This window comes from Elephas maximus, chromosome 13, assembly GCF_024166365.1.
Source record: "Elephas maximus indicus isolate mEleMax1 chromosome 13, mEleMax1 primary haplotype, whole genome shotgun sequence".
NCBI classification, from domain to species: Eukaryota; Metazoa; Chordata; class Mammalia; order Proboscidea; family Elephantidae; genus Elephas; species Elephas maximus.
The window spans coordinates 41,469,028-41,483,665 of NC_064831.1; the positions used below are offsets into that span (position 1 = coordinate 41,469,028).

The 14,638-nt window shown below is 43.0% G+C and overlaps 1 long non-coding RNA gene across 2 annotated transcripts in view; it reads left to right on the plus strand.

Moving 5' to 3' along the window:
* LOC126087909 (uncharacterized) overlaps positions 1–14,303 on the plus strand; it is a 29,915-nt gene extending 15,612 nt beyond the window's left edge. The window contains exons 4-5 of one of the 2 annotated variants that reach the window (XR_007519900.1): positions 1,275–1,502; positions 14,118–14,303. This is a non-coding gene — a long non-coding RNA (uncharacterized LOC126087909). Of the gene's footprint in view, positions 1–1,274; positions 9,212–14,117 lie in introns of those variants that run through there. The other variant, XR_007519899.1, reaches the window with a different exon arrangement.
* The last annotated feature ends 335 nt before the right edge of the window (positions 14,304–14,638 follow it).

Genomic DNA, 14,638 nt, shown 5'->3' on the forward strand with positions numbered 1-14,638 from the left:
ATGGGGCCTGAAGTTTTCTTTTGTTGCTCTCTTCCTATCTGTTCTAGTTATAGGGATAATTCTTTGATTTTGGCCCTTTCTTCTTTTTGGATGTGTGGATTTATTGATATAAATTGACCTCTGAGCACCGCTTTCGCTGTGTCTCAGAGATTCTGATAGGAAGTGTTTTCATTCTCATTGCATTCTATGAGTTTCTTTATTCCATTCTTCATGTCTTCTATAACCCAATTGTTTTTGAGGAGGGTTGTTCAGTTTCCAAGTGTTTGATTTCTTTTCTCTGCTTTTTTCATTATTGATTTCTACTTTTATGGCCTTAGGGTCAGAGAAGATGCTTTATAATATTTTGATGTTTTGGATTCTGCTAAGGCTTACTTTATGATCTAGTATGTGGTCTATTCTAGAGAACATTCCATGTGCAGTAGAAAAGAAAGTATATTTGGCTGCTGTTGAATGGAGTGTTCTGCATATGTCTATGAGGTCAAGTTGGTTGATCGTGGTATTTAGATCTTCTGTGTCTTTCCTGAGCTTCTTTCTGGATGTTCTGTCCTTCACCAAAAGTGGTGTGTTGAAGTCTCCTGCTATAATTGTGGAGCTGTCTATCTCATTTTTCAATGCTTTGGGAGTTTGTTTTACGTATCTTGCAGCCCTGTCATTGGTACATAAATATTTAATATGGTTATATTCTCCTGGTATATTGTCCCTTTAATCATTATATAGTGTCCTGGAGAAGGCAGGTTTTAGTTGAGACCTGAAGGATGAGTTGGAGTTTGCCCAATGAGGAGGTGAAAGAAGACTGTGTCCGGCATAGGAACGGTATATGCAAAGGCTGGGAAGAGCGATGGTGTACGTACGTTTGAAGAACTGAAAAGATTTCTGTGTTCTGTGGAGTATAGCATCACCAAGGGCTTTAGGCAGGAGAAGAGATCTGGACTTCCTTAGGGGCTTTGAATTTTGTCTGAAGGGTTTTGCATGGTGAAATGATTTACATATTTTAAGATTGCCCAGGCTACCTGGTGGGGATAGATCAGAGGAGGGGCGGACTAAAAACAGGTAAACACAAACATAAGGCTGCTACGGAAAGATAGCAGTGACTTAAACTGGGGTAGTGGCAAGTGAAGATGTAGAAATGACCAGACGTGTGTGTGTGTTGCGGGTAGGGTGGGGTGAGTGACTATTTCTGATATGGGCAATTGGGTGGCAGATAATTTACTTAAACAGGAGATATTAAAAAGCATACTAGGTTAAACTAAACTAAACGTGTTTCTTTACTGCAGGATTTTGATTTTGTTCACTGAGAGTAAGAAGAGGATGTAACGTTTTGTGTTTTCGAAAGGAAGTTGACCAATAAACCCTCTTTTGTTTTCTCGAGAGAATAAACAGAGGCACAAGGGGATGGCATCATCATCAACCTAAATGGTGCCTAAGAAAACGGCCTACAAGAGAATAGAAGAGAGAGGATGCGGGCAAAAATGAAGGAGTCAGAATTCCTGGGCCTAGGCCAAGTCAGTTGACCTTCCTGAGCCTCAATTATTCACTCAGCTGCAGTGGGTCCCAGCCACAGAGGATGGGAGCCGGTTCATGGCAAAGGGGAAGAGCTGATTCCACACAATGAGAGGGTCCTTGATTTTAGTCTTGGCTCTGCCCCTTCCCAGCCGAGTGGCTCTGCACAGGTTAACTTCTCTGATCCTGCGTTTGTTCATCAGCACTCTCTGTCTAATTCACAGTCTCACTGTTAGGACGGAGCGATATAAAGTATATAACACAGCAAACACCTTGTTTCATTGAAATAGGCACTCAGTGAACATCATTTCAGCACTATTCACAATAGCCAAAAGATGGAAAACAACCTAAATGTCCATCAACAGACGAATGGATAAACAAAATGTGGTATATACATATAACTGAATAGTAACCAAAACCAAACCAAACCCGTTCCTGTATTACTCAACCGTGAAGAGAAATGAAGTTCTGGTGCATGCCACAACATGGGTGAACACTGAAATCATTATGCTGAGTGAAATAAGTCAGTCACAAAAGGACAAATACTGTACAATTTCACTTATGTGAAATAGGCAAATTAATAGAAACCCAAAGCTTCTTTGTTGCTACCAAGACTGGGAGTGGGGAGGGGAGAGGGAGTGATTATTTAGGTGACAAGAGTTTATATTAATGGTAATGGAACAGTTTAGATGGTAATGATTGTACAACATCAAGATTATAATCAATGTCACTGAATTATACATGTAATTATTGAATCGGCAAATGTTTTGTTATGTACATTTATTTGTACCACACAAGCACACGAAAGTTATTCCCCTTTTCCCTCCTCCCATCAGGAGGGGAGTGACTTGTTTAAAGCCTCACACTGAGGGAGCAGCTGAGCCAGTTCTCAGACCCAGGTGCCCTCCTCCAGGGTTCATTTTACATCATCTGCCTCACAGGTGTTAAAAAAAATGCAATCCTCAGAGACACTGAGTCTTGTTCAAATTCTAGTCTCTAAAATGAAGAGGACCCCTGTCACATCAGGGTCTTCGTTTCCTACTGGTGCTTTCTCTGCTGTCTCTAGAAATAACCTTGTGTTGTTATACCTGTACCTATTGGGTTGCTATGAGTTGGAATCAATGTGATGGTTTTGTTTTTTTTGGTTTTGTTATACCAGAGGAATTGTGACTGATTTTAGATTCTGCACGATTTCGGCCTTTCTGGGTGACCTTTCTATCTCTCTGGACCTCAGAACCCCATATTCTCTGCAGCTCCAAGCTTGTGTGAAGATTAAGGTGGGAAAGGAGAAAGGCACTTATTCAAGAGACTACTAGCTGGCTGTCAAAATCCATTCTTCCTTCTTTCTCAGTGAGAGAACTCTAGTTTTACTTGGAGAAGCAAAGTGCCCAGCTAGAAGGCTACCTTTTCCAGCCTTCTTCGCAGCTAGGTACGGCATGAGACATTCTGGCTAATGAAACGTGAACAGAAGTTCTTTGGCTGAGACTCTGAGACTTTAAATGGCTGTCCATGATGCAGATAAAATGGCTGAAGCTCCATCTTGTACCATGAAGTGACCTTGAGGAAGGAAGCCATGTGACAGGGAGGCCTGAGCACAGAGGCTTAAGGATCCTGGGACTCTGAAGACCAGAGCCATCACACCTGCCACAGACTGTTACTGCTCCTAGTCTTTTGAAAAGAGAGAGAGAGAGAACAAATGAATGTCATCTGTTTCGCTTAAACCACTGTTGCTTCCAGTTCCTGTTATCAGCAACCAAACAATTTCTAACTGACAACAGCTGTCCCCAACCGCTTGGTCTAGAGAAATGGTCTTTGTAAACTAGTAATGGATTGTTTACTGGGTGGCAGGCACTATGCTAATCACTTGACATGTGTTAGCTCATGTAATTCTTATAAGTATTCCAGGAGTTAAGCATGATTCTTCATTTTGCAGATGAAGAAACTGAGGTTATGGAACTTGCCCAAGGTTATATAGCCAGTAGGTGGTAGAGTTGTGAATCAGACTTAATTCTCTGACTCTAGAGCTTGTGTTCCTATTCAGCATAACCAGGGTGCACTACCTGCAATTACCATGGTTTGATATTTATGAGCAATCCAGATCATAACATGGTTCGCCCTGTATTAATATACCCTTCTTTAAAGGAGGGGAAAAAAAAAAAAGAACTTTTCTTTAGAGATGATCTGTACTTCAACATCCTTGGAAATTATATTTCATGTCTTAAATTGATAAGGAGGCACCTTGGATTAGCCATTTGATTTCCAGGTGATGCTGACCTGATCATAGTTTTACTGTATGGAAAGCTGAGGACCAGCACCTGAATCTATCATGGCCAAGCCAATGCCCTATATCTGTGAAGCCCAGAGTTAAAGAAAAGCCCCAGCCTTTCTTTTCTTTCCACCTCCTGATTATAACACCTAGATTTTCTTGCTGCTCTCTTGTATGTGGACAAAGGCCTGTAGGTGCAAATCTAAGGAGCAGCCTAAAAACTCCAGGATAAAGCATGATAGTGAAATGAAATGGAAACATTTTCTTTTCTGGAACTCCTTTGGAGAAGTCAGACGAGCCTGGCCAGGAGCCCAGTCCATACTTCCCAGGATGCTTCATCTAGCACAGGCTGTCACTGAAGGTGGAGTGTGAGGGGAAAGGCTGTGTGGAGTCAGAAGGCTGCAGTGTGGAGGTTGTGCACTCACTGCCCTGGATAACCCTAAGCGGTAAACTCAGGAAGGGCCTGGAATGAGCAGATTTGTGGATGCCACATGGGCAAGGGCAAGGCTTTGAGCCCAGGCCTGTAGGGGATGAAACCCCCAGATTATAGGAGAGATACAAGACCAAAGTTAGAGGGAACCATGAGGTTAAAAGGCCAGGGATTGGAAAAATATTAGGAGGCCATGAACTCACACAAGCCACAAATCTAAGAGTTCAAACCAAGCTTAGCTAAATCTCTGAGGACAGGGATACTCTCCAGGAGACCTGGGCTGCAGGAGAACAGGAAGAGGCAAGGATACTGTATCCTGGAAGGGAACACCCTCTCTGATGGAGCTGTAAGGATCCTCACCCCTGTGGGGTGGATTCACTGTCTACAGGAAGTCCATCTTACAATATGATTTCTAAATATTTTGTTACTGATATTAAGGTTACTAAGGTGCCTTTTCAGCCACCATCAGGACACATTAACCTCAAATATAACCTTGCATTGTGTTACAACATCATTACAGGGTGACGAGGAGGGGTGTAGCTGATGTATTTGTACTCTTCCAAGTGAATCTTGGAAGAAAAAAGTTAAAAATAATTGGTTTTTCTTAATATTATCTAAGGTCGAGGAGCCCGGGTGGTGCAAGAGTTAAGTGCTCTGCTGCTAACCGAAAGGTTGGTGGTTTGAACCCATCCAGCAGTTCCGAAGGATAAAGACCTGGCCATGTGCTCTTGTAAAGATTACAGCTAAGAAAACCCTATAGTGCAGTTCTACTTTGTCACATGGGGTCTCTATGAGTTGCAATGTACTGAACAGCACCCAACAACAAGAAAAAAGTTAGATGGTGGTGATTCTCAATGAACAGTCTCAGGTAATTACCCTCAAATGGAAATGGTTACTTTTACGCCCCACCTGGCCGTTCCTTGCCTCTCCTGACCCCAGTGGCCCTCAGATGAGCTGGTGATGTCTCTGTGTAGGCTCAGTTTCATTCACTTCCCAGAACAATGCTGAGTTGAGGCAAGAATCATTTCAATAGGCCCAGGATCCCCTCAAACCAGTGAAGGTTTAGTATCTAAAACTATTGCAGGCTTCTCCCAAATGCAATAACCCAGCCCTGGCTAACTTTCCTAAGTAACTTAAGGTTCCCCAATTTGCAGTTTGCTCGCCTGTGATGCCTTTTGCCCTAATTATGGGGTTCTTGCCTTCAAATTTCTGAATTTATGTTCAGACAGACACTCACACATACACACACCTCCTGTCTTAGTTATCAGTGTAGCTGTAACAGAAATACCACAAGTGGGTGGCTTTAACAAACAGAAATTTATTTTCTCACAGCTTAGGAGGCTAAAAGTCTAAGTTTAGGGCACTGGCTCCAGAGGAAGGCTTCTCATTTTTGTAGGCTCTGGGGAAGATCTTTGCCTCTTTTCGGCTTCTGTTCCCTGATTCCTTGGCTATCTTCATGCTGCTGGCATTTATCTTTCCCCATCTGTGCTTGCTTACTTGCTTGCTTTTTTCCGTGCCTAAGCACTAGGGTTTAATCTGCTCTTTTATATCTCAAAAGTTATTGATTTAAAACACACCCTACATTGACGTGGCCTCACTAACATAACAAAGAAAATCCTATTTCCGAATGGGATTACAACCACAGCGTGTTGTTGGTGTTAGCTGCCTCAAGTAGGCCAGATTCAAAGCGACCCACATATTTTTGTGAGACACAATTCAGTCTATAGCACTTCCCCAGTCCCTGGTTCTTACGCCCAGTTGGGAGAACCATGCATCTACTTTGACTTTCATTTTGAGTTCCCAGTCAAATCGTCTATTTAATCCTCTAGTTCTGATGTGAGCTCTGGGATGTGGCCTTGCACTGGCTATTTCCTCCTTCCAGGAGCCCTGGTGGCACAGTGGTTAAGAGCTCAGCTGCTAACTTAAAGGCCAGCAGTTCAAATCCACCAGCCTCTCCTTGGAAACCCTATGGGGCAGTTCTACTCTGTCCTGTAGGGTCACTATGAGTCAGAACCAACTGGGTCTCAACAGGTTAGGGACACATACACTGTAAAAATGCATGGGGGCCGTGTCTGACCCCCTGTAACTTCACAAGGGGGAAGGAAAACCAAGATTAACAGCCCAAGGCTGATTCCTATGAGGTGGAGGTCAGCCATGGCTCTTCTCGCCACCATCTTTACCAATTCTGACACCAACCATCCCTCACATAGCACTCCCTACTTCTCTTCTGGGTTCCATAATTCATTGCAATGGGCACACAGAACTCAGACAATACTTAAAATTGTGGGGTTTATTAGGGAAGCAACGGTACAATTCAGGCTCAGAAACTCTCAGGATATAGTTCTTCCATCAGGACAGCCTCTTCCCAGTCGTGCTCGCAGTCGTGCCTCTCCCTGGCCCTCAGCCTCTGCCCAAAGGCACTCAGCTTTCTCTCTCTGTGGGCCACACTGTTTCCTGCCGCTGGGTCTTTGCCACCACTTCTTGTTGCCTTCAGTGTTATAACTCTCGTCTCCTGGTTCCAGGAATTTCTCAGCAAAAGGATCCCAGGGCCCAAAGGATGTGCTGGCTCCTGGCTGTTCTTCCTTGGTGGAGCTAGGATCCTCTCTTTGCTCTGGCATTGGCTCTATTTTAAGCCAAAACTGACCAGGCCTCTTGGTGGGCCACAACTGCCTGATTTGCAGTCCCGCCTAATTACCCGTGTGGGAGTTACAAGACCATGGCAAGAAAGGCCACACAAAACCAACTCATTGTACTGTACATGGGTTTGCATGAGTTGGAATTGATTTGATGGCAAATAAACTATAGGGTCGCTATGAGTCGGAATCGACTTGACAGCAGTGGGTTTGGTTTTGGGTTTTTAACAATATTAAAGAAACCCTGGTGGCATAGTGGTTAAGAGCTATGGCTGCTAACCAAAAGGTTGGCAGTTCAAATCCACCAGGTGCTCCTTGGAAACCCTATGGGGCAGTTCTACTCTATTGTAGGATCACTATGAGTCGGAATTGACTTGACAGCCATGGGTTTCTGGGGTTTTAACAATAATAATGGCTACGGCCACGTGAGCTGTGGAACCACTGACCTCCCAGATGCCTATGGCCTTGTGCCTAGATTGGTCTAGGCTAGGGATCAGCGAACTTCTTCTGTAAAGGCCGGAATAATAAACATTTTAGACTTTGCAGGCCATACAGCCTCTATTACAATTACTCTGCTGCTGTAGCATGCAAGCAGTCATAGACAATATGTAAATGAATGGGCATGGTTGTGTTCCGATAAATATTTACAAATCAGGCAGCGGGCTGGATTTGGCCCACAGGCAATAGTTTGCTGACCCCCAGTCTAGTCTATATCTTATCTCTTTTTCTCCCATTTTACACTTTTACCCCTACCCTTCCCACCTCCCCCAACTTCATCTTTTTCTCCTGTACTGCTGAGAATAAAGATACCATGCCTTAATATCAAATCTTAAATAAGACACTAATTCCACCAGTTGCTATCGAGTTGACTCCAATTCGTAGAGACCCCACGTGTGTCAGAGTAGATCTGCGCTCCATAGGCTTTTCAGTGGCTGATTTTTCAGATGTGGATCACCAGGCTTTTCTTCCAAGGTGCCTCTGGGTGGACTTGAACCTCTCGAACCTCCAACCTTTTAGTTAGCAGCTAAGTACATGACCCGTTTGTGCCACCAGGAATTCCTGGACACTGATTACCACTGGTTAAGCCAGTAGAAATGAGTTTGTGTACCTGGGTGTGGTACCAAGCCTAAATTTCAGTGTCTGTGGAGCCTTGTTAGAAGAGGCACATAGACCAGGGGTCCCACATGCTAATACTTTCCTCTGCTGCCCTTTAGGCAGTGTCTGCTGTTCCACCACTGGGAACCAGGTCTCTGCTTGACTCTCTGATACAATCAGGGTGGTAGTTGCCTTTGGTTGCCTTGTTCAACGCTATTTCTTCCCTATTCTTACATAGGAACCCTGAGTTTTGTTCAGCTATCATGAAGTGTCCTCAGGGAAAATTTGTCCTTCACCAACTATAGGAAATGTGATTTTGCCCAGCAGTAGTACTGGATTATGTTGGGATACAGTTATGGGCAATGTAGCTGGAATAAGTCTCCTTGGGGTTTCTCAGAAAGAATTTTTCTCCATGATAAGAAAGAGACATAAGGAGAACAACTGTCTCTCCCTTGTTGTTCTTGGTTTTCATTGTTTGATAAAAATAATTCATCTTGTAACCATGAGGGGAGAAATTATAAACACTAATATTGGCAGAGGGTTAAAAATGGAGTCTGTTCAGTGATAGGGTGCTGTTCCATCCTCTCTGAGTGTTCAGTATATGCACATATTAACTTACAAAAAATCTGAAAAATTCCAAACTCTGAAACACATCTGGTCTCTAGGGTTTTGAATAATTAATCCTGAACCTGTAATATAATTTGTATCCTGCACTGGGTAGTAATCCCACATCTAGGGGTGAATAGTCTCCCATGCTCCAGGAAAGCATATTTTCCTGGTCGATGCACTCAGTTGCTACCTGAAAGGTTGGTGGTTCAAATCAACCTAGAGGGGCCTCAGCCTGGAAGTCTACTTTCAAAACGTCAGCCACTGAAAACCCTGTGGAACACAGTTTTACTCTGACACATATGCGGTCACCATGAGTAAAACTGGACGGCGACTGTTTTTTTTTTTGTTTTTGTTTTTTAACAAAGAAGCAGCCTTCCTCTGTTCGGCACCTCCCCAGATTCTTCGCCTCCCCTAGTTCAAGTCTGCAAATGAAGAGAAATTACCCATGCGAATTCAGTGGTAGCGTCTTCCTTGGTTCACATTTGTTTGTGTGAAGAAGACCCCATACAAGGGTACAACTAGCTGGAAGTCTCCTTCCTTCAAGATACTCTGGCAGAATATAGCACAGCCACGTGGGGACAGAGATCAATTTTCCTCACTCCTAACCCTGTAGGCAAATCCACTCCAAAATATGCAACGATAGTATGATTTATTACTCTTTTCACCGAAGCTTCTCATTTCCACAAATTTCCCTGTTTTATAATAAAAACCAGTATCTGCTTGGCTGATAAATTCATTTTAATAAGGCCTATATACTTCAGAAACTCTACGGGCAGTTCTACTCTGTCCAATAAGGTTGCTAGGAGTCAGGGTTGACTGAACAGCAACGGATTCTTTTGCTATGTTTGTTTATATGGAGACCTGGTGGAGCTAACCCAAAGGTTGGCAGCTGGAACCTACCAGCAGTCCGTAGAAACTCTATGGGGCACTTCTACTCTGCCCTATAAGGTCGCTATGAGCTGGAGTCTACTCAATAAGCAATGGGTTTGGGTTGGCTTTGGTTATACTTTGAATAGAAGGAGTCCTGGTGGCACAGTGGTTAAAACACTTGGCTGCTTACCAAAGGATAAGTGGTTCAAACCCACCAGCTGCTCCATGGGAGAAAGATGTGGCAGTCTGCTTCTGAAAAGAATACAGCTTGGGGGACCCTTGGTGCAGTTCTATTCTGTCCTACAGGGTTTCTGTAAGGCAGAATTGACTGGATGGCGTTTTTTTTTTTTTTTTTTATACTTTGGGTGGCCCACAACAAACCTCCAAGGGCAGTAAATTGCATCTTGGAAATGCATGCTTTTTTGGAAACGTGTCTGCATCAGGACTCTGGGGGATTTAAATGCAGAGGGATTTGCAAGGTTTGCATTTTTCATTCATTAAGGCAATGTTGCTGCCAAACTTCTCTTCCTGTTAGTCATAGGGGCAGGAGAGTGCAACACAGCGGGCTGGCCATAAATTACTGTGCGGCTCAGAGCAGCCCAAATGTAATACCAAGGGAACCATAGATCTTGGCACAAGTTTTGTGAACAATTTCTGAGAAATCCAAATGTATTGAAAAATCACATGTTTACAGAGGAATGAAAGACTCAGCCTATCTTTAAATTCAGCAGGCCAAGAATTAAGCTTGTCCTTTATCTAAATCCGTGTGAGAAGCCCAGAATTATAGGACTGTGAATAGCCTATTTTTGTAGCATTCCATAGAAAAATTACTACAATTAGATGGTTCCTTAGTCTTGATTTGTGGCTCTAACCTTTTAGTTTTTCTGTTTGTTTGAGTTTTTGTTTTTGGATCCCTTTGAGAATCTGAAGAAAGCTCTGGGCCATCTGAACAAAATTGTCCCCCCTACTTCTTCTCCCGCCACGCACCCACACACACCCACACACACACAATTGGGCATACAGTTTCAGAAAGTTCGCTGATCCTCCAAAGTTCACCCACAACCCTCAGGTTAAGAATCCCTGCTCTTTGTACTAGAAGTTCCTTGATGGTGACGATTATGTCTAATTACATCTAATCAGCATAACACCCCTCCTGACGACGCCTAATGCTCCATTACATGCTCAGAAATTCTAGTTAGTGTTTCCCAACTTCAACTTACAGTAATAAAGTTCTTTTCTATTTTTAGTGTGTTCTTTTAAAAAGTCCAGAGTGTTTCTTTGATAACAACTTTAAGTCTTTCCTTTAAGTTCTGCCAAGTATTCTTATAGTCCCTTGATACAGGAAAAATAAATAAATAAGGAAGAGTTTCTTCTTTAGTCCCAGAATTTCCCTGAACCAAATATACCTAGGCAAATTGAAAATACAATTGCCACTGCCAGGAATTGCCCACTAACTGTATAACTTCAGCCTCATGTGGACTTTTAAAGGTCCTTAAAGAGCCACAATATAAAATGTCCCCACAGCAGCTCCAGGAGGTACCATTCACACATGTTGCCATGTAGACTTGAGTCCTCACCTAACAATGGTAATAACTGCCCTTGTAAAGTCCCTACTGTGCCAGAGACATGTATTATGTTCACAGCACCTTGCAAGTTACATATTATTTCAATTATTCACCTGAAAAACAGAAGCCAAGAAAGCTAAGTTAGTAGACTCGCAGCCATAAAACAAGTAAACAGTCACAATTTGAACTCAGACTTTTCTCACTCCAAAACCCTGCACTTAGCTCCTACACTCAGCCTCTTGGTTTTGTGTGTTTGCCAAAAACCATCAGATTAGAGAAGTGGACAGAGAAGAGATCTGTTATCCTTCCTCCTACCCCAGAGAAAAATTCCCAGGAGATGGTGTCTGAGGAGCTTCAGGGCATTGATGCCCCCATGGGTGTTAGCGGTGTTTCCACTGACTTGCATGTGACAGCACCTCTGTACATAGTTCTTATTTCTCAGGGAAGAGTTGAAGATAAATGGTTGAGGATTATATAGAGTAGCCCCAGGAAAACTCTGAAGTAGACGAACATTGTCTTGGGTTCCCTCAGCTTCTATTCCATCCGTCTTACTCTTGGTTATCAACCTCATAGGTACATAGGTGTGGGTTTTGGTGTTTTCTCACTGACCCGTGAGAAAGTGGCAAAAGCTTGCTGTACTGGCTTAAGGGACGTGTGGGAGAGGTACTCACTGAGGATATTGGGCCTGGGGAGTCAGAACCTGAGAAAGGTGTGTCCATGCACACAGGCACATATAAGCAAGCGTGTACACATGTGTACGTGTGTGTGTGTGTGGTGAGGTTGCGGGGATATAGGAGGGACATATGTGCAAGTTAGCTAAAAAGAACTTATTTCTGTTTTATCTGGTTTGATTGAGCCAGGAGGTGGTTTTGGGGACTCCCAGGTTGGAGAAGTTTCATTCTCTTCTGCTCAGAGCATTAACCATGTCATCCAGGTCTCCCAGTTCTGTTCCTTGAGCCTCCAACTGGCCCTTTCCCTGGGAAAACCAAGATGTTGAGGGTAATGACTAAATCTGAACAAGTTAGTGAAGAAGCCCAAGAAGAAGAAACCCTTCAGTTTTAGATTTTCTAGCTAGGCCTTAGATAATGAAGAGAGATTATTTATGCTCTAACAAAGGATCAGAAGAAAGTAACCTCACCAGGCTAAGGCTGGCAGGGTGCACAGGGTGGTGGGAAAGGAAGAGAAGGGACGCTGTTTTGGAAGACACTGCCCATCAACATCCAGGACAGATGCTTGGGAGCCATGGACAAGCCTTTCCTTGATCTCATATCTCCCCTGGAGAGGAGCTTAAGTCTCTGGGAAACGAAGCTATGGCTCTGTGAAAACTGCCCCAGTGGGCATCCCCTCTCTGTCAGCAGTTCAGGCCATTTGGGAGCACTAGCGCTTTGTGGACAGAAGGCTGGGTCTCTAACCCCAACGGGCAGTGGTGATGTGGAGAGGAAAGCCTCAGCAGCAGTAGTTGAGTGAAGATGGATGGTAGGGAAATCCTCCCTTGCTCTAGTGCTAACTCCCAAGTTATTTAGTAAAATTAAAGTGACCTGAGGGTAATTATGTCAGGCAAAATTTAAAAACTTAATATGGAATCTTTCCTGATTGCTACTTAAACCCACATTTTGATTGGGTTAAAAAAAAAGGCTGGTCCATACCATTGCACAGAGTGGGCTACTTCCTGTTGTTGGGGGTCCCCAGATGTGAAAACAGTCACAAACAAGCAAACTGCAACTTTTATTCTGGATTCACTGTAAAGCCTTCCTATAGAGATTAACCTACAAGGTTACCAAGCAAGTTGATGTGGAAGATAAACAATCCTGGTTATTTAAATTCTGGTCTCCTATGACGTTTTCTAAACTGTGAGCAACAGATTATGTCCACTGTCATCCTCTAGATGAGTATTCTCAGCTCTGGGGAGAATTACAACTAACTGAAGGAAAAATGCAAGAACAATAATCTGAATTCCATATTTAAAGCAAAGCAGGTGGAGTGTCCTGGATAATAGGAAGGGTTTAAACACTACTCTCCCTTTTCCAGGGGGGAAAGGAGTGACTATACTAGAATTATTTCTCTTCTTTGTCCTTCTACAAATTTTTTCTCACTTTGTTAAAAAACACACAAACTGAACATCTTCTGTGCTGAAGACACTGTGCTAAGCATTAAAAATACAAAGATCAAAGTTTGAGTAGGAGGAATATGACAAGTATTGAACACAAATAACTGTAAATGACAAGGCCATTCAGTAAGTACAAAGGTAGTGCTTGGATGGCTCAAACAGGGAGAAGAGCGCCCCTGTTGGGAAGGGTCAAGAAAGATAGCTGCAAGAAAGTAACATTTAAAATGGGCCTTGAGAAATGAACAGCGTTTAATTAGTGGGAGGAAGATTTGAGGGTTGGATGAGCATGTACCTGGAGGAGGAAACAGCTTGAACAAAGACCCAGGGACAGAAGAGCTGGGGTATGACTGAGAAATAGCTAGGAGACTAGTAGGACGGAAGTATATGGCATGTATTGAAGTGGGTCTCTGGAGCAGTAGCCTGCAATAATCTGCACTTCTGACGTCATTGATGTAGCCTGCCATCTGCTACAGGTGCCCTAAGAGCCAGGGACTGGGCAGAGTACAGATTAGATGATAAAGAGCAGATAGCAGAGTTTTCTATGGCCTTGCCTACTTTTGCTCTTCCTACTATTCATATTCTCTCTTCTTTTACTTCCAACAATTGTAGGAAGTAAGCTTGACCTTCCACACCAGAAAAAGATGCTCCGTCCATTCTGCTTTGGAAAACATAGCATTGGATTTCTAAATACACAAGGCATTTTTAAAAAAAAACAAATGAAAGACAACTTGATATAACTTTTGCTTTGTAAGTGAATATCGAGTTTAACATTTCAGTTTGTAAAAATTGCCAGGCTATAGCTCTAAGTGCTGTATTGCTAAGTAAGACAGGACTTACCAGCTATTCAACAACCCTAAGCAAGTAGCATGTCTGAACAAAGAACATTTTGACTACTTTACCATTAAAAAAAAAAAAAAAACTTTTAAAGTTTTCTGATATATGTTATTTAATGATCTATTTTGAGAAAAATAACATCACCTGATTCTTCTGGAATTGAGTCTTTGAATGCCAATGGGTTTTATTGCTATTATTCCATTCCCAGGTAGAAGATTATTCATGAAGAGATTAAATGTCACTTTATTCAGAAGAAACCAAGCAGTAGAGAAGTTCACCAAGTCAGAACCTGGTAATGTTACATCAGATTTTAGAAACTTTCACATGAAGACTGCCAAGTCACCGACTGGTCCCTGACTGATAGAGGAATGAGGGCAAAAGGTGACAGAGTCAGAAAGGGATACATGTAGAAAAACCTCCTAGCTCAACACATTCCCCAAATACCATGCTGTACCCGTTGCCGTCGAGTCGATTCCGACTCATAGCGACCCTAAAGAACAGAGCAGAACTGCCCCATAGAGTTTCCAAGGAGCGCCTGGTGGATTTGAACTGCCAACCTTTAGGTTAGCAGCCGTAGCACTTAACCACTACGCCACCAGAGTTTCCCCACGTAGCAAAAGAAATTGACTAAAAGCTCTTCCTTTAAAATAACGGATTATCCCTTCGAAGAGTTGAGCTCAGTTCTCATTCCAGTTTTGGTACAAATTACACAGTTAACGTTTTACTCTC